The sequence below is a fragment of the Crinia signifera genome, chromosome 11 (genome assembly GCF_055691185.1).
Source record: "Crinia signifera chromosome 11, ASM5569118v1, whole genome shotgun sequence".
Lineage (NCBI taxonomy): Eukaryota > Metazoa > Chordata > Amphibia > Anura > Myobatrachidae > Crinia > Crinia signifera.
In genome coordinates, this window is record NC_139227.1 from 118,142,149 (window position 1) to 118,163,274 (window position 21,126).

The following is a 21,126-nucleotide window of genomic DNA, read 5'->3' on the forward strand; positions in this document are numbered from 1 at the left end:
AGTAATGGTCTTGGCCAAGATTCAGACGGTCAAAGGAACTAGTAACTGCAGTTATGACAGTGCAACCACTGTGTATAAGCATATCATACCATCTGTACTGCCCCGTATATATAACACATGGTGGGGATAGAACCCATGAGCTCAGTGCTGTGAGGCAGTAATGCTATAACCATTACACCATCCGTACTGCCCCGTATATATAACACATGGTGGAGATAGAACCCATGACCTCAGTGCTGTGAGGCAGTAATGCTATAACCATTACACCATCCGTGCTGCCCCGTATATATAACACATGGTGGGGATAGAACCCATGACCTCAGTGCTGTGAGGCAGTAATGCTATAACCATTACACCGTCCGTACTGCCCCGTATATATAACACATGGTGGGAATAGAACCCATGACCTCAGCGCTGTGAGGCAGTAATGCTAACCATTACACCATCCATACTGCCCCGTATATATAACACATGGTGGGGATAGAGCCCATGACCTCAGCGCTGTGAGGCAGTAATGCTATAACCATTACACCACCCGTCTGCCCCGTATATATAACACATGGTGGGGATAGAACCCATCACCTCAGCTCTGTGAGGCAGTAATACTAACCATTACACCATCTGTACTGCCCCGTTTATATAACACATGGAGGGGATAGAACCCATGACCTCAGCGCTGTGAGGCAGTAATGCTATAACCATTACACTGTCCGTACTGCCCTTCATATATAACACATGGTGGGGATAGAACCCATGACCTTAGTGCTGTGAGGCAGTAATACTAACCATTACACCATCCGTACTGCCCCGTATATATAACACATGGTGGGGATAGAACCCATGACCTCAGTGCTGTGAGGCAGTAATGTAACCATTACACCATCCGTACTGCCCCGTATATAACACATGGTGGGGATAGAACCCATGACCTCAGCACTGTGAGGCAGTAATGCTAACCATTACACCATCCGTACTGCCCCGTATATATATAACACATGGTGGGGATAGAACCCATGACCTCAGTGCTGTGAGGCAGTAATGCTATAACCATTACACCATCCGTACTGCCCCGTATATATAACACATGGGGCGAAATGTAATAGGGTGCGATTTTTGGACGAGTTCCAAACTCGCCAGAAATCGCACCTTTAAAAATCGCGTTTTTTGCCGCGAATTCGCATATGTAATGAGATGCGAATTAGCGGCAAAAAATGCGATTTGCCGCGATTTCGGGCGCTTTTCAGTCATGAAAATGTGCGCATTTTCAGTCATGAAAATGTGCGCATTTTCATATATGCGATTTTGGGTAAAAAAATAAAATAAAAAAAAAAACGGCGTGGGGTCCCCCCTCCAGAGCATAACCAGCCCCGGGCTGAAAGAGCCGGTCCTGGTTTCATAAAATCACAGGAACAAACAAGTTGGGGTTCCGTGCATTTTATAAAACCAGCACCAGGCTCAAGGGCCGGTCCTGGTTCCCAAAATACGGGGGACAAAATGACTAGGGGTCCCCCGTATTTCAAGAACCAGCACCGGGCCCAACCAGCCAGCAGGGTAATGCCACAGCCGGGGGGAGACTTTTTATACAAGTCCCCCCGGCCAAAGCATTCAGCCCTCTGACCGGTCAGCATGGGCAGGGGTCCTGGGGGAGTGGGGACCCCCCCAAAAGAAGGGGTCCCCCCCCTCCAGAACTTACCAGCCCATGCTGAAGCCCGGGGCTGTCCTCGATGCCCCTGGGCTGTGGGCATCGAGCTGATTAATTGTGTAAAAAAATAGAGAAATTCCTATTGTGTATTGCTGTGGAACTATGAGTCCCAGCAAGCCTGCACCACATGCAGGGACTTGGAGAACCACAAGTCCCAGCATGTGGGGCAATAAAGGGCCCGCTGGGACTAGTAGTCCCACAGTAGTACAAATAGTTAAAAAAGTACACAAACACACTGACAGTACAACTTTAATACACACCAAGCCCATTCATCCATACTCACCTATGTTGCCACGAAGCTTCGGTCCCCTTGTCCAGTAGAATCCAGAGGGGAGGCTGTGGAGAGAAATCATACTCACCACAGACGTCTTCAGCGCTTCCCCGGGTGCCCAGCAGCATTCTTCCCACGATCACCGTCCTCCGGTCTTCTGTTTACATCTGAGGCTCCGCCCCCCGACCGGGACTTAGGCCCGCCCATCAGCCAATCATGGTCCTTGAAAACCGGCATGCCGGGTCATGATTGGCTGATGGGCGGGCCTAAGTCCCGGTCGGGGGGCGGAGCCTCAGATGTAAACAGAAGACCGGAGGACGGTGATCGTGGGAAGAATGCTGCTGGGCACCCGGGGAAGCGCTGAAGACGTCTGTGGTGAGTATGATTTCTCTCCACAGCCTCCCCTCTGGATTCTACTGGACAAGGGGACCGAAGCTTCGTGGCAACATAGGTGAGTATGGATGAATGGGCTTGGTGTGTATTAAAGTTGTACTGTCAGTGTGTTTGTGTACTTTTTTAACTATTTGTACTACTGTGGGACTACTAGTCCCAGCGGGCCCTTTATTGCCCCACATGCTGGGACTTGTGGTTCTCCAAGTCCCTGCATGTGGTGCAGGCTTGCTGGGACTCATAGTTCCACAGCAATACACAATAGGAATTTCTCTATTTTTTTACACAATTAATCAGCTCGATGCCCACAGCCCAGGGGCATCGAGGACAGCCCCGGGCTTCAGCATGGGCTGGTAAGTTCTGGAGGGGGGGGACCCCTTCTTTGGGGGGGTCCCCACTCCCCCAGGACCCCTGCCCATGCTGACCGGTCAGAGGGCTGAATGCTTTGGCCGGGGGGACTTGTATAAAAAGTCTCCCCCCGGCTGTGGCATTACCCTGCTGGCTGGTTGGGCCCGGTGCTGGTTCTTGAAATACGGGGGACCCCTAGTCATTTTGTCCCCCGTATTTTGGGAACCAGGACCGGCCCTTGAGCCTGGTGCTGGTTTTATAAAATGCACGGAACCCCAACTTGTTTGTTCCTGTGATTTTATGAAACCAGGACCGGCTCTTTCAGCCCGGGGCTGGTTATGCTCTGGAGGGGGGACCCCACGCCGTTTTTTTTTTTTACTTTAACTTTTAGCCTTTTTTTGGACAGAACCATGCACAGATCTCAATGATCTGTGCATGGTTCTGTAAAAATCGCCAGCAAGAAGCTGGTCTATTTTTTTTGCGTTTTTTGGTAAGGTCCCATATGCGACTTTAGAACTCGCATCGTATTACATATGCGAGTTCTATAGTTTCCTATGGGAAAACATCTGGATGCGATTTTCAGTGTGACTGAAAATCGCATCTTTAAAATGTGCGATTTCGCGGTAAAAAGTGCGCTTTTTACCGCGATTTTTAACCTATTAAATGTGCGATTTTCGGAAAATGTGCGATTTCTGCCGTTTTTGACCAAAAATCGCACATTTCTAAAAAATCGCACCCTATTACATTTCGCCCATGGTGGGGATAAAACCCATGAACTCAGCGCTGTGAGGCAGTAATGCTATAACCATTACACTGTCCGTACTGCCCTTCATATATAACACATGGTGGGGATAGAACCTATGACCTCAGTCCTGTGAGGCAGTAATACTAACCATTACACCATCCGTACTGCCCCGTATATATAACACATGGTGGGGACAGAACCCATGACCTCAGTGCTGTGAGGCAGTAATGTAACCATTACACCGTCCGTACTGCCCTGTATATATAACACATGGTGGGGATAGAACCCATGACCTCAGTGCTGTGAGGCAGTAATACTAACCATTACACCATCCGTACTGCCCTGTATATATAACACACGGTGGGTATAGAACCCATGACCTCAGTGTTGTGAGGCAGTAATGTAACCATTACACCGTCCGTACTGCCCTGTATATATAACACATGGTGGGGATAGAACCCATGACCTCAGTGCTGTGAGGCAGTAATGCTATAACCATTACACCGTCCGTACTGCCCGTATATATAACACATGGTGGGGATAGAACCCATGACCTCAGCGCTGTGAGGCAGTAATGCTAACCATTACACCATCCGTACTGCCCCGTATATATAACACATGGTGGGAATAGAACCCATGACCTCAGCACTGTGAGGCAGTAATGCTATAACCATTACACCATCAGTACTGCCCCGTATATATAACACATGGTGGGGATAGAACCCATGACCTAAGCGCTGTGAGGCAGTAATGCTATAACCATTACACCATCCGTACTGCCCCGTATATATAACACATGGCGGGGATAGAACCCATGACCTCAGTGCTGTGAGGCAGTAATGCTAACCATTACACCGTCTGTACTGCCCCGTATATATAACACATGGTGGGAATAGAACCCATGACCTCAGCGCTGTGAGGCAGTAATGCTATAACCATTACACCATCCGTACTGCCCCGTATATATAACACATGGTGGGGATAGAACCTATGACCTCAGCGCTGTGAGGCAGTAATGCTAACCATTACACCGTCCGTACTGCCCCGTATATATAACACATGGTGGGGATAGAACCCATGACCTCAGTGCTGTGAGGCAGTAATGCTAACCATTACACCATCCGTACTGCCCAGTATATATAACACATGGTGGGGATAGAACCCATGACCTCAGTGCTGTGAGGCGGTAATGATAACCATTACACCATCCGTGCTGCCCCGTATATATAACACATGGTGGGGATAGAACCCATGACCTCAGTGCTGTGAGGCGGTAATGTAACCATTACACCGTCCGTACTGCCCTGTATATATAACACATGGTGGGGATAGAACCCATGACCTCAGTGCTGTGAGGCGGTAATGTAACCATTACACCATCCGTACTGCCCCGTATATATAACACATGGTGGGGATAGAACCCATGACCTCAGTGCTGTGAGGCGGTAATGTAACCATTACACCGTCCGTACTGCCCTGTATATATAACACATGGTGGGGATAGAACCCATGACCTCAGTGCTGTGAGGCGGTAATGTAACCATTACACCATCCGTACTGCCCCGTATATATAACACATGGTGAGGATAGAACCCATGACCTCAGTGCTGTGAGGCGGTAATGTAACCATTACACCGTCCGTACTGCCCCGTATATATAACACATGGTGGGGATAGAACCCATGACCTCAGTGCTGTGAGGCAGTAATGCTAACCATTACACCGTCCGTACTGCCCCGTATATATAACACATGGTGAGGATAGAACCCATGACCTCAGTGCTGTGAGGCGGTAATGTAACCATTACACCGTCCGTACTGCCCCGTATATATAACACATGGGCCCTTATTCAGATTCGAGCGGTACGGCCCGCGTGCGGCCGTACCGCCGATGTTTTCCGTCTGCACATGCGCAGAGGTCAATCTGCGCATGTGCAGGCGAATTCGCCGCACATAAATTTACTACGCCGCAAAGGGGGCGTATAGGGGAGTGAGGGGCTTCATGCCCTCATTTCCCTATGTATACGCCCCGCGTTTCATGGGCGTTCCCATGCAAACGCGGGGCGTACGCATGCTAATGAGGGCATGACGCAACTCATGGGGGCGGAAAGCTGACGTCGCCGGATGTCAGCTCTCAGCCCCCATACAAGCTACCACACGGACGATTGTCCGTGTGGTCTCAGCTTGCGGGAGCTGCCGCGGCGTGCGGACCTGCCTTCGATGGTCGACGACCATCGAATGCAGGGGGCAGCTCCCACCATGGTGGAGGCGTAGCCTCCACCATTTTTATGCGGATCGCCAGCCGTCCGTGTACGGACGGCCGTGGCGATCCGTAGGGTGGGCGGGGATTCGTCTGGTGCGGTCGGAGCCGCATATGCGGCTCGACCGCACCAACCAGAATAAGGGCCATGGTGAGGATAGAACCCATGACCTCAGTGCTGTGAGGCGGTAATGATAACCATTACACCGTCCGTGCTGCCGTACTTCAATGTAAAATGTCAATGAATGTTTATTTTTACAAGTGGATTATGGTTCACATAAAAGGTCAATTGATACGTTTTTCTTAATTGTCAAAAAGGAATGATTTATTTGGAATGATTGCTGATTGGTTTTAGACAGTTACATACTCCAAATAAGCTATAGCTACAGTTTATTACAGTATATTACTGTAGGTACAGTATATTACTACAGTATATTACTTTGATGTCACTGGTGGAATATTGTGTCGAAGGGGGTAAAGGGGGAACACAACACCCTGCCTCAGTAACTGTGCTGCTAGTGAGACCTTTCTTAGTATAATGCATGAAACTATCACCAATTACAATAAACACTTGCTACAAGATTTCCACTAACTCACTGTGAGTGCATCACCTATTGGGTGATGTAATTCTGACTGTCGCAACGTCCCGACAGTCGGAATCCGGAGCCGTTTTCGTCCGATCTGACAGTAACTCGACAGTCAGAATTGAATGTTCCAGCTGTCGAGTGTCGGAAAGTCCTTGGATCGGCGAAAATGGAAGCGGATTGTTGAAAAACGGTCGTGAATTCGCCAGTCCGCGGCCGTTTCTGAACAAACAGAACTCGAATTAAAAAAAAAAGTCAGATCTGATCGCTTTCAATGTTGTCATTAACGACCGCATTGAATAGGTGAGTGCCGATATTAATACATGAATAGAAATATTCTGCTAGAGAATTTATGGGACAATGGCCCTTATTCTGGTTCACTCGCAAAGGCAAATTCCTTCTCAAATGGACAAAACCATGTGCACTGCAGGTGGGGCAGATGTAACTTGTGCAGAGAGAATTAGATGAACCAGAATATACAGGGTGAGGCAAAAAAAAAAAAACTCTCACCTCCCAGATTTTAAAGGGTAACATGAAAGGCATAGTACAGTAAATCAGGGTTGCCTACTTTAAAAGTCTCCGCTCCGGGAGGATTGCCCACTTGCGCACTACTGTGGGCATTAAGTATATAAGCGGCACTACTGTGGGCATTCATTTTTTATAGTCATTACTGTGGGCATAATTTCTAAGTGGCATGATGGGACACCAGTGTCTATAAGCGCCTGTAGTGGGCATCATGTGTATAAGAGGCACACCTGTGTGGCGTAATGTCTAAAAGCACCACATCTGCAGTGGGCATTATGTGTATAAGAGGCACACCTGTGTGGTGTAATGTCTATAAGCACCACATCAGTAGCGGGCATTATGTGTATAAGAGGCACACCTGTGTGGCGTAATGTCTAAAAGCACCACATCAGTAGCGGGCATTATGTGTATAAGAGGCACACCTGTGTGGCGTAATGTCTAAAAGCACCACATCTGCAGTGGGCATTATGTGTATAAGAGGCACACCTGTATGGTGTAATGTCTAAAAGCACCACATCTGTAGCGGGCATTCTGTGTATAAGAGGCACACCTGTGTGGTGTAATGTCTAAAAGCACCACATCTGTAGTGGGCATTATGTGTATAAGAGGCACACCTGTGTGGCGTAATGTCTAAAAGCACCACATCTGCAGTGGGCATTATGTGTATAAGAGGCACACCTGTATGGTGTAATGTCTAAAAGCACCACATCTGTAGCGGGCATTCTGTGTATAAGAGGCACACCTGTGTGGTGTAATGTCTAAAAGCACCACATCTGTAGTGGGCATCATGTGTATAAGAGGCACACCTGTGTGGTGTAATGTCTAAAAGCACCACATCTGTAGTGGGCATTATGTGTATAAGAGGCACACCTGTGTGGTGTAATGTCTAAAAGCACCACATCTGTAGTGGGCATTATGTGTATAAGAGGCACACCTGTATGGCGTAATGTCTAAAAGCACCACATCTGTAGCGGGCATTCTGTGTATAAGAGGCACACCTGTATGGCGTAATGTCTAAAAGCACCACATCTGTAGTGGGCATTATGTGTATAAGAGGCACACCTGTATGGCGTAATGTCTAAAAGCACCACATCTGTAGCGGGCATTCTGTGTATAAGAGGCACACCTGTATGGCGTAATGTCTAAAAGCACCACATCTGTAGTGGGCATTATGTGTATAAGAGGCACACCTGTATGGCGTAATGTCTAAAAGCACCACATCTGTAGTGGGCATCATGTGTATAAGAGGCACACCTGTGTGGTGTAATGTCTAAAAGCACCACATCTGTAGTGGGCATTATGTGTATAAGAGGCACACCTGTGTGGCGTAATGTCTAAAAGCACCACATCTGTAGTGGGCATCATGTGTATATGAGGCACACCTGTATGGCGTAATGTCTAAAAGCACCACATCTGCAGTGGGCATTATGTGTATAAGAGGCACACCTGTGTGGCGTAATGTCTATAAGGGGTTCTATTTTGTGTTGTAATGTGAATAATTGGCACTAGTATGTGGTGTAATGTAAAATAGATTGTGCTACTATCTGGCGATGTAGAGGTACTAATGTGTGGCCATGCCCCTTAATTGCAAGACCACATCTCTTTTTGTGTTGCATGCCTTTGGCACGTATTGTTCCTTTTGAGGTATATGGGGTACATAAGAAATGCATAGTTTGCAGGGGGGCGCCGAACACCCGGCACTGGCTCCGCCTAATGACAGTGGGGGGTAGGTGGTGTAGAACATGTGTTCCACCACCATCTCCGCCAGGACCAATTTACGCCCTGGTTATGAGTTTAGTTGAACATAATGGACTATTCTACTATTTCTATCTCCAAATTTAGACAGCCACCCATCAGGACCCACTAGAAGGATGGAGTCATAAGACCACTACATGCATACAGAGAAGCTTTTCCTTATGCCCACCTGGGTATGTTCAAGCCTCGCACTTGGCACTTTTTGTTAAGAAATTTCCCACAATACTTCAACTAGCTAAAAAGTGACAACGCGTCTGGCTGCCTTCATAGACACGGGCGCTCGCGAGTCGCCTCAATACAACTTCAAATACACATTTGTATAAAACACTGGTCAGATATGCGGTGTGTTCAGGTCTGAATCAGGCGCTTAAAGAGGTGCAGGAACATCGGCGGTACGCATGTACCAGATTAATGCCAGTGATGCACTGAAGGAACTACACTGCAATCCTGTAACATACGCATAATGCGGAAGTGAAGTGCACAGTCTGGAACCTGATCCTGGAGGAGGCAATGGTCCATGGGACAACTGGGTCCACCAAGGGTTATTTCCTGTACCCCAGTGGTCCAGTCCCACCCTGCTATACTAGCTAAAGCCCCATACACACTAGATGACATTGGTCACAATATCGTTTAGAAAGGACTTTCTGACCGGTATTTCCCGCATCGTTAACGAACCCCCCCCCCCCCTCGTCCAAGCACAGTCATCGCTCCCCCGCTATCGTTAACCTCGCAGCCTGCCATCATTTGGTGTGTATGGGCCTTTAAGGTGGGTTATGTAATATAGGGGCCCATTTACCATTTAATATTTGCGACTAAATTCCTGAAAACACCTGTTTTCGGGTGTTAGCTACAAATATTGAGGTTTGCGCTGAATGTATCAAGAGGGATCACAGCAGGAATTTTTGACCCCTCCTATGGCTTACAGACCGCATTGCCCCACCGGCAGGGGGTCAGCACTAGGGATGCCAATCACAGGGCATTTTTTCAATCCTGGGAATAGGGATTGAAAAATGCTCAATCCCGGGATTCTCGGGATTGGCATCCCTAAAAGAAAACCGCCCCCCTGTCCCCACATTTACTTACTTGGGGGAGCAGGTGTGAGATGAGACGCCAGAGATACCTGCGTGTGGCCGGGAGGGGTCGTATGGTGGAGGGTCCTGGCGGCAGAGGCACAGTGTGATTTGGTCATAGGTCAAGCTGTGCAGGCGGCACACTGGGTCGGGAACAGCCAGGCAGCGTCTGAGCACCTGCCGGCTGGCATTATACTGCACATGCTCAGTCTAATCACGAAATCCTGGGATTGGACATCCCAGACATTTTGGGACTATATTCCAGGATCCCACCTATCCCGATCCTGGGATTGGCCACCCTAGTCAACGCTAAAATTATATGCGCGGGACCCCTGCCACTCGGGCTGAGCAAATTGCAGGGAGAGGCTCCTTTCATTTGCAGGCAGACACATCCCAGCGATATGATGACATATTACAATGCAATCTGTAATAATCAACCCAGAACACATTGTTTATGGAATCCCCCATAGGGCGAGAGGTTACGGAATTGGAAGTGTTCACAGGAAGTGCCTACACACACCTGCTGCTCTTCTGTCAAAGGAACTCTTCATATGAAGTAATAATACAGGTCCTGCTAGGAAAATGTAAAATGCAGAAGTCCTCTGCCACCGTGCCCACCGCCGGGCAGTGGCTACAGACATGGGCGTCTGCAGACTATTCTAGTTTTACAGGAGTGTGAAACAGCCAAGTTCTGTTTAATGAGTCTTCCAGGAAAGGACACATAATGAGGGACACCAGAAGGAGAACTTTTATAGTTAGGAAAAGCAACAGACTCATTCCTGCGATCACAACGGGTGTGAAGAAGGCATCTCATAACTAGAAATGACTACAGAACCTAAAATAACTCCCCCAGAACCTTCATATAGTTGTTATTATTAACCTTTATTCAGAGGCTACCAATATATTCCACATGATCGTATGAAGTACTGCATTCAGAAGCGTCACCCTGTGGCACAGTGGAGTGCATCGCCTCATTTCTCTACAACAGGGAAGGAAAACCAGTTCTAGGATGGGGCACACAGGTGAATGCTGCATTTGCCCTGCGGCTCTATGCAAAGAAATGCCATTTACTATCAACAATCCCGAAACATGCAGAATGATCTAAGCATAGGAGACGCATCATCTGAGGAAGCTGCGTGACACTGCGGTGAAACGCGCCAAGTACATTATTAGAGATCTGTTGTTAGTTACACACTAATACCTACTCTAAACATAAGGAAACACCAATATAACAAAGATACTCAAACACAACCCTCTCCACAAACACACACGTTGGGTATAATAGTGGTGGGGGTGAGGGAAGGGGGGGGGGGGTATATACAGGAGAATCTAGTTTGTGGAAGAAGTTATAAAATTAATGCTGTTTAAAGTAACTGGATAAAGAAGGTCTAAAGACTCCTTCTGGAAAATGTCTTCTTAAATGGACAAAACCATGTGCACTGCAGGGGGGCAGATGTAAAATGTGCAGAGAGAATTAGATTTGGGTGAGTTATTTTGTTTCTGTGCAGGGTAAATACTGGCTGCTTTATTATTACACTGCAATATAGATCTCACTTTGAAGTAAAACCCCACCCAAATCTAACTCTCTCTGCACAAGTAACATCTACCCCACCTGCAGTGCACATGATTTTGTCCATTTGAGAAGGAATTTGCCAGAAGGAGAGAGCCAGAATAACCCCCAAAACCCTGTATCTCGTTGCGCTTTTAGTTGTTCCTCACTGTGTTGAAAGATTTACATTCAATTTGGCTTTTTGTTAAGGCGTAGAGTAGTCTTCTAACGGGACACATTTGTGCTTCCAGGTGCAGTTGGATTTTACACGCAAATCATCCAAAGTGAAAGAAAAAAGCGTTAAACAGAACTACAACATGTAATACAGCTAGCACTCATATACCTTCTACAGTACATGTGATTATTTTAAGCTATAAATGAGACTAAGCCAAGCAGTAACTTTTAGATTTTTGCATGGTGCATCTCATAAGATTTCCCAGTCCCCGGCACTTCCGCAGTAGTTTGTGGAGCCCTCTCTGGGCGCGTAGACTGACAATGCTATCCACATGCTGTCCGGCAGGAGACGTCAATGCTGTCCACATGTTCCTGAATATGTGCTCTGTACTTTCTTCACCGTACAGAACAAAGGGACGCACAAAGTGGAGATATTTCAAAGTTTATTACATAACTGCGGCTGCGGAACAGAGGGTGTACAGCATCCTATAAACATCAGCGTCCTCTTACCAGGCTCTCAGATAAAAGTCAGTCTGAGCTGACTTCTATCTGGGCCGGAGATGGACGAACAGGGGTTGGGCGCCTTTGTTCAAGTGGGGAGGCCGAGCGTCTTTGTGGGTGCAACCACCGTTTTTGTGGGCACGCACATGCTCCAGCCCCCCGCCCGCACCGCTCTGTACGAATGTGTTGGCGACTGTGATAGTCGCTAAAGGCATTCGTACAGCGGCCCTGCACATGCATATACTCGCCTATCCGCATGCGCAGAGCCGCAACCTTGGTACCCAGCGCGAATATGTTGGGGACCGAGTCAAGATGAATCAGGCCCTTTACATCATCATCAGTTGTTTATTGTCCTGGAATACGACACAGCACTGCCGCATACCCTCGTATCTATAGACTAGTTTTGATTCCCAGGACAATGGAAGCAACCCCCCATGATGGCATGAGATGTGTCTACTTACAGTATCAGTCCATCTATTTTTATCTAGGACGCATTCATGAATGACTAAATAATATAAATTGCAGGAAGTGTAACCTGTCCTTACAGACTACATAACGGTCTGCGATTCCAGCTTTACATTGGTGTGATTCTAAAGATCCGCTCAACCAATGCATGGCGATATAATGAGGAGCAGGATGCTAGACATCTGCTGGACATATGTACGTCGCACTGGCTTATGCAGTAGTTATACATTAAAACCATACAGGCGAACAGCACTTAATAATCTCTCTCTTTTTCCTTTCCTCTGTCACTGTCTATATTTATAGAAGAAAAGCTTCTGCCTTTAATCATTGGTTCAATACAATCTACTCTGCAATGGCTTCCTCTCCCCAACGCCTGTTTACAATCAGCAAATGATCTAAAGTGCTGCAATATTATGTAACCCTCTCCCGGCCTTATGTCACAGAGTGTTTCCAATATGGAAATCCATTATCTCCGTACCCTTTGTTGTTTGAGTCACCAGTGATGTTATATAAGTATAATAGATACAGCTGACACTACCATAATTATACTGGATCAGGCAATCATAGTATGGACTCAAACGGTGACCCAATTAGGGGGGTTCCCAGTTGCCCCTTATGCTTGAATCAACACCTCCTTTATAGAGGAAGCTAACTGACATCAAAAGAGGTTTTTGGGTTGTCTAGCAGCTGCAGTTATAACATGGGGCTGCCGAAAGAAGGCAGGAGGTGTACCACCTATTATGGAGGTGTACAACCTATTACTGTTGTCACGGTGGCTGCCGGAAGAAGGCATGAGTTGTACCACCTAGTATAGAGGTGTACCACCTCTTACTGCTGTGCTGGTGGGTGCCGGAAGAAGGCATGAGTTGTACCACCTAGTATAGAGGTGTACCACCTATTATGGAGATGAACCACCTATTACTGCTGTACCGGTGGCTGACGGAAGAAGGCAGGAGGTGTACCACCTAGTATGGAGGTGTACCACCTATTACTGCTGTACCGGTGAGTGCCGGAAGAATGCAGGAGGTGTACCACCTATTACTGCTGTACCGGTGGCTGACGGAAGAAGGCAGGAGGTGTACCACCTAGTATGGAGGTGTACCACCTATTACTGCTGTACCGGTGGGTGCCGGAAGAAGGCAGGAGGTGTACCACCTATTATGGAGGTGTACCACCTATTACTGTTGTACCGGTGGCTGCCCGAAGAAGGCAGGAGGTGTACCACCTAGTATGGAGGTGTACCACCTATTTTGGAGGCGTACCATCTATTACTGCTAAACCGGTGGCTGCGAGAAGAAGGCAGGAGGTGTACCACCTAGTATGGAGGTGTACCACATAATGCTGCTGTTCCGGTGGCTTCCAGAAGAATGCATGAGGTGTACCGCCTATTATGGAGGCGTACCATCTATCACTGCTGTTCCGGTGGCTGCCAGAAGAAGGCAGAAGGTGTACCACCTAGTATGGAGATGAATCATCTATTACTGCTGTTCTGGTGGCTGCGAGAAGAAGGCAGGAGGTGTACCACCTAGTATGGAGGTGTACCACATATTACTGTACCGTTGGCCCCATATGTGCACCACAGGCTACCTGTTACCACAAAGAAGGCTGTGCATGGCCATTTAGTATACAGCAGTATGGATCCCGCACTCACGACAACTCACAGGCCCTTACCTTACACTTACACCCCCAGCCCACCTCATCCTCCCCCATGTTTGAGTGGCTTATGCATGGTCTTTTGATCCCCATCTACTTTGTGTTTCTTTCTCCAGTGTTGTATTTGTACCTCTTGCACTTTCTGTCCTCCATATGTGTTTTTCTCTGACACCAGTGTTTGCAAGATGGGAGAAAATCTTCATTTTAAATGGAAAAAAAGCTGATTAAATTTATTTTAAAAAAATGAGAACAATCATTTTAATGATTAGAAGGTATTGCAGCAAATGTGGGAACACTCACTCTAGAATCCCTGCATTTATCCACATTTCTCCTGTTTCAGGACAGAACCCGAAGCGGGGTACACACACTAGAGTACAGTGTTATATAACGGAACTGTTAGTACAATCTAAAGTACCGACACAAATGAAATATCTAAGCAAGAAAACAATGGAAGACATGTATGTTATACGTCTTACTTATACCGCTTTCACATCCCTATGCCGGATCGGACCCCTTGAGTGGTGGGATTTTGCTGGGGCAGGACAAATCTACTAGGCTGTCCTGCCCCAGCAATACTCACCACTCAAGGGCAGCAGCCAGACCCGACTACCCCCTCCTGTCTCCCCCCTATGATCTTACTCCGGAGCTCCCCACTGCCATACTGCCATTCACACTGCATCAGTGACCAGGTGGAAGGCCATGCTTGGGGAGGTTTGGGGCAGCTCGGGGGGACTCGGGTGCCCAAACTCCCGAGCGGTCCCCGAACCTCCCCGAGCGAGGCCTGCCACCTGGTCACTGATGCAGTGCTAATGGCAGCGGGAGCAGAGGCAGGGGAGCTCCGGCATACAAGCGTGGAGGTCAAGGGGGGGTGCGACGGGAGGGAGCAACAGGAGGGTGCCGCTAGAGGTGGTGCGCTAGTGGTGCACAGTTGGAGGCACCACTGGCACACTCCTACCTACTGGTAGTATCCCCGGAAATTTGACGGGATAGCCTGCAGCGGCATACCACTGAAGTGGTTAAACCCGGGCCGCCCATTATACACAGGGTGTAAACCTTCTTTTAACCTGGGTCGAATTGTCGGCTCCATCGAACCGAGTAATAAGGTTTGGTGCTTTCACACCGCAATGGTTGGTCGACCCAGCGATAACCCGGGTAGAGGTGCAATGTGAAAAGGGTATTTGGAGACAGCTCTGTGGCTACGGCTTTCAATATTCAGGTTTAGGAACATTTATAATTGAGTGGAGCTTTATATGATCCCTCGTTATTCCCAGAAAGGGACGGAGCATCAGCCGCCTTAGAGGCGTTATCTTGGACATCAATTTGGAAAAGGAGAATCTGTTGAAGTGATTTTGGCCTCTGTATCTAGGTTGCCTGTGTTGGACTGTCACCTTGGGGAATTTTGGCAATGCCGGGTCTCTGAAGCAGCTCAGAAAGACTCTTGGGACCAATTCCAGCTTCAGTAGGAAGCCAGGAAGGACCTTGGGACATCTGATGGTAGATGTTCATCCCTGCTTACCCATAGAAGACGACAGGGAGTCGAGGGAAATCCCATCAAACTGACCAGAGACTGCAAGCTGCTTCTTAGGGCTATGGGTGGGGAATTCATGTCTCACATTTAAAATCCTGCGTATCAGGAGACCAAACCTAAGATTTTGTTATAGGCTAAGGCCGAGCGCCTACTGCCTCCTCCACAACTAACCACAGAAAGCCCCTGACATTTAGACTGGGGTCTCTGGTGACCATGTCCTGGCTCTTTCTAGCTCTCTGCTTCTTTCAAACCCTGTGCTCTTCCTCTTCCCTGCCTGGGGTGTTGCTTTCTGCTGTGGAGCTTATAGCACAGTGTTGTCTGTATTTCAGCACTGACATGCAGACCACACTGTGCTAGAACAATGGGCAACATCTCCAATGGCTCACTCCAGTGGTAGCTAATCCTAGTCCATGAGGTCTACCAACCGGGCATGTTTTCCAGCCCACCCAGCTGGTGCACCGGTGTAGTCACACCCCCCCCCCCCCCCCGCCAAGTGAATCCCTGCATTTGCATGTGAGTGGACGCAAAAAGGAACTCACCATCTAATTCTTTTTTTTCTATACTTACTTTTGTCCTGGATGGAGATGGCTGAAAATGGGAGGCGGGCGCTAACGTCATGTGACGTCAGCCGCCCACCCCAGCAGGCATCGACCCACCTGCCCCCATAAAACGCTGGGCATTCCTCTGCTTCCGGCCCTTGCCCGCCCCCCATTCAGCCAGAGGCGGAACTACCATTGGTGCAGCAGGGCTCCTGAGAACTAAGGGGCCCACAGCTGCCAACTGTCACCTGCTTCCTGTCACTCACTGTTTTTCCCTGTCTGCCTCCCCCTGTTACCCTCTGCCTCCCCCTGTCACCCTCTGCCTTTCCCTGTCAACCTCTGCCTCCCCCGTCACCCTCTGCTTCATTAACACACTCTGCCTCACACTGTCACCTTCTGCCTTTCCCTGTCAACCTCTGCCTCCCCCTGTCATCCTCTGCTTCACTGACACACTCTGCCTCCCCGTCACCCTCTGCTTCTCCCTGTCACCCTCTGCCTCTCCCTGTCAACCTCTGCCTCCCCCTGTCACCCTCTGCTTCACTGACACACTCTGCCTCCCCCTGTCACCCTCTGCTTTTCCCTGTCACCCTCTGCTTCTCCCTGTCACCCTCTGCTTCTCCCTGTCACCCTCCGCCTCTCCCTGTCACCCTCTGCCGTGTTGCATATTGTGAAAGTGGGTTGAGATGGAGGACTGAGTCTCAAATTATATTTATGTACCTGGGCTCACCACCCACAAGTTCCGCCACTGTGTTCAGCTATACATTAGCCCCATAGAGCTAAGGGACAGCGTAGCAAGGAACCCGTACCTCATTGGGTTATATAACCTGCATTATTTTTCTTAGGATATGGTGGAAGAGCAGAATTAATAAAATAACAAAGTCATTGTAATCTGCTCTGCATTAATGAAGAATGAGAAGCGGGGATTCTCCAGGCCGGCATCAAACAGCGGATTTCAGGGCTGTTCCTATGTGAGAAAACGTGTTCACAACTAGATCAGTTATTTCATTTGAGCCGCGGTCTGTTTATCTCCTCCTGGGGAAGGCCACCGGGGCTGTGACATCATGAACCTCCAGGATCCCCAGCTGTTGAACTACAATTCCCAGCAAGAATGCTCTGCCAGATGCATCAAGAGCCTACACCGCCACTATAATTACTAACACAAGGCAATGATTACTTCCCGACAGAAGAGCAGTATACACTGTACTGTACAACACCCATAAGTGGGACACAATATAAAAGCAAAAGTTGGAATAAAAGGAATCTGGATAAGTAAATTCAGTGTTTTGGGCTGGTACTCAGGGGTTCACATCACCGGAACCCTTTTTTTTTGTTACAATAGTTTAAGGCACTGCCTGTGACATTGCATGTCTCCCAGGCAAGATCACCAACATGCAGTCTACTATGCAGGACTAGGGGAGAAGGGGAACAATGGGTTAATACTCTTCTGCAGGAGATTACACCCGGCATGAGAACTGGAAGCTGGATTGGCCGGTTACTGGAAGAAGCCAGCCAATGGGAAACAAGCATGCAAAACCAGAAAGTGAGTGGAGCCTTATGTCTGGCTGGACAGCCCGGGAGTGCAGGGTAAGAATGGAGCAGTCACATGTGTGTGTGCACCAAGTAATGTAGCACACGCATGCACAACTGCAGGTGCAAAGTGTTAACACAACACTCCACACTGCATAACCGGATGTGCGCCGAGAGCTTAGTGTATCACAAAGAAAAGAACAAAAGTTCTAACCTGACAGTAAAAACTATAGTAATGTATAGTAAAGTAAAAGTTTTGTAACCAGTGGCAGCCAGTTAGATGATTACTTCTATTTCCTAAATCATTTATTGCACTTTCCAAAACACTTATATCAGACAGGGTAAACGATGGACAGATCAAAGGCGTGCCAAACAATTCCAAGCGCAACGGAATATGCTGCGCTATATAAGAAACAGTAAATAAATAAATAACAAAGGGCCTGATTCAGTAATGCGGTCATCGCTGCTTAGCGCACGGCTTAACGCCGCCTTCCCAAAGAACCGCCCCCCGGCCCATGCCGAATCCCCTTTGTAAAATGTGTCAGAGTAAATATCCTCTCGCATGCGGCTGGCCATCAAATGATTTTTCTCCCAATCGGAAATAAAGGTCGGTCTAAACTTATTTTTTTTTCCGTTGGAGTCCGCCGTAGGGGGGAGGGCGCTGGCATCATGTGATGTCAGCCACCTGCCCCCAACAGACGTCGGCCCATCTGCCCCAGCATTTTCATGGGGTCTCCCTCCCCTACCCATGTGAACACCTCGGCGTGTGTTTCATCGAAGGCATTCGTACAAGGGGTCACAAAAATGCGCATGCGCAGACCCCCCACCATCGGAGCAGGGCCGAATTTGGCCCTTCTGAGTCATCGTGAATCACCCCCAAGGTGTAATTGGTGGCTATGATGTTCTGGATCTATGTGCACATTGGGCCTAACGTTTGGGGTTCTGTGCGTCTGAAGGCCGCGATGGTGATCCCAGACTGCACCACTCGGATCCCCGCTAGTGCTATCCAGAGGCGGCCAGTCTCCTACAGACGGAATGTTAATGACAGAATTGCGCTCATGCTTCCTTGCAGCTGCGCAATTCCTTTAAACCATGAATCAGGCCCATTGTGTCACAATTTTTTTTATAAAGGATGACATTTTGATTAATGTTCAGAATACCGGCACTGTGACATTACTATGCCAACACCCTGGCATCCTGACAGCAGGCATCCGGAAAGTAAGCATGCGGGGCAGGTTAGGATGGGAGAGGGGGTCAGATTTAGGCCCTTATTCTGGTCGGTGCGGTAATATCCGCGTGCGTTCGTCCCGCCGATGTTTTGTGTCTGCGCATGTGTGAGCAGGGCGTACGGCCAAATTCCGCATGATATGTGAACACTCCGAACAGGGGGTGGAGAGGGGCGTGAAGGGCTATTTGGGCTCATTACCATATGCATACGCCCCGCGTTTCATGGGAGTTCCCATGAAAACGCTGGGCGTACGTATGGTAATGCGGCCGTGACGCACGTGTAGGGGGCGGATATATGACATTGCCGGATGTCAGCTGCCCGCCCAGATCCCTGCTTTTGCACGGAAAAATGTCCGTGTGGTCTGAGGTTGCGGGAGCTGGTGGAGCACTCGGTCCTGCATTCGATGGTCTGCGACCATCGAATGATGGGGGAGGTTCCCTTAGATGGAGGAGGCGTATTCCGTGAAAAATACACGTGCGGTCCGTTCGGACAGCTTCTCACCGCATACAGACGGAGTTGGCGATCCGTATGGAAGGCGGGGTTTCGCACGCACGGTCCTGGCCGCATAATCGGATCCGGCCGCACCGATCAGAATAAGGGCCTTAGTCACTAGGGGGTGAATTAGGATAAGGCTGGGTGGGGGGGGGGGGGGTAGGATTAGGCTGCAGGGGTGGGGTTAGGGTTAGGCACTTAGACGGGGGGTTAGGGTTAGTTTGCGGGGGGAAGGGGGTAGTGAGAGAGGATTAGGGCACTTAAGGAGGCCCTGTTGTGATTCTCTATATCGGGATGCTGGCGTCAGTCTTTTGACCGCCGTCATTCCCACCGCCAGGACCGCGTATGTATTCCATGTGCATGAGTGCAGTAGATCTTAATTCCCCTTTGGGGGTCTCATCAGTGAATGGTGGTAGGTGATAGTCAGGCTAGGAGCGCCCCCTATAGGTACTCCCCTGCAAATAATGCCAACCATAGCAGCTCCCGTTACTGTGACTAAAACAGATTTGGGCTGGTGGCACTGTGACTGCCGGGCACCCATACAGCTGGCACTACGGCTCCCACGTTAGTGTATAGGGAACATCTTACTCTGCACAATATGTAAGATAACTTCCCAAAGTACTACAGCAAGAGGCTGATTCAGACCTGCAAGCACAGGTCCCAATCCGGCCCCTCTTCCGATGGTGGCACAACTGAACACGCGCGTTGTCAGTAATACGCATCTGTGTGATATGACATGAAAAGCTCACGTCAACCTTTTGCTTGTGTCTACCTTGTGCATGTTGACCTTTTGTTGCTGTCGGCATTGTGCATGTTGACTCATTGGTGTCAACCTAGTCACTGTCTATCATTTGGTATACGGTCATTAGGTCGACCACTGAAGGCCGACACCCTCAAACGGTCAACATGGGTTTAGGTCCACAGGGTCATTAGGTCTACACAAGCATTAGTTCAACATGGGAAGGTTGACAGTCAAAAGGTCGACGGGGTGGCGTTAACTTGCTCGCTGGCCTGGGAATACACGATAGACCTCTCGGTGGTCCTGGACATTCTCCTTTGTCCGCTCCAATGAATAACACAATAGAACGTCTACAGGTAAAGCAGCTTCTAAACCAGCACTGGTGGAGCGCTGACTCTTTGGGGTAAATGGGTATGCGTCATAGGGTGGACACAATGAATGTTGACATACATTAGGTTGACCACCAAAAGCTGGCGATACCCCATAGAAGCCTATGGGCTTCTTATAACAACCTGCCGCAGTCCCGCACAGATCCCCGTTACCCCGTTACCCCAGCCCCCCTCACCTGTGTCCAGGCAGCACAGTTCTGTGCTGCCCGGACCAGTGACCTCCTCCTCCCTAGCCTTGTACATCCCCTTCCATGTGCAGGGAGGAGGAGGTGGAGCCCGTCCCGCAGCAGCAGCCAGGTAGGAGGAGGGGGAGCCGCTGGGGACCTCACCCTCTGCCGGCTGCTTAGCAAAGGACAGCTCTTATCGCCAGAACCGCCATTTACAATACTGAGCACATGTGATTATTATCGCTGCGGTAGCCGGTGGAGGGGGGGGAGGGGAGAGTGGGGCAGCGGATGTTAGTATATCCCCCCACGTCTGCCTAGCAGCACTTGGCACATTCTCCCTCCACACCCCAGTGTATGAAATACCGCCTGTTGGCACACGTCAGCTCAAAAATACGTGAAAAACTCATGTTGAATGTGTCGACCTTCAGACCCAGTCTACCTTAGCCAAGTTGACCTATTTCATGTGCCGACGTAAGACCTGTCAAACTTCAGTGGTCAGCGTAATGTATGTGGAACTTCATGGTGTC

The 21,126-nt window shown here is 49.0% G+C and overlaps 1 protein-coding gene across 1 annotated transcript in view; it reads right to left on the reverse strand.

Moving 5' to 3' along the window:
• CREB3L1 (cAMP responsive element binding protein 3 like 1) overlaps positions 1-21,126 on the reverse strand; it is a 62,686-nt gene that overhangs the window by 25,168 nt on the left and 16,392 nt on the right.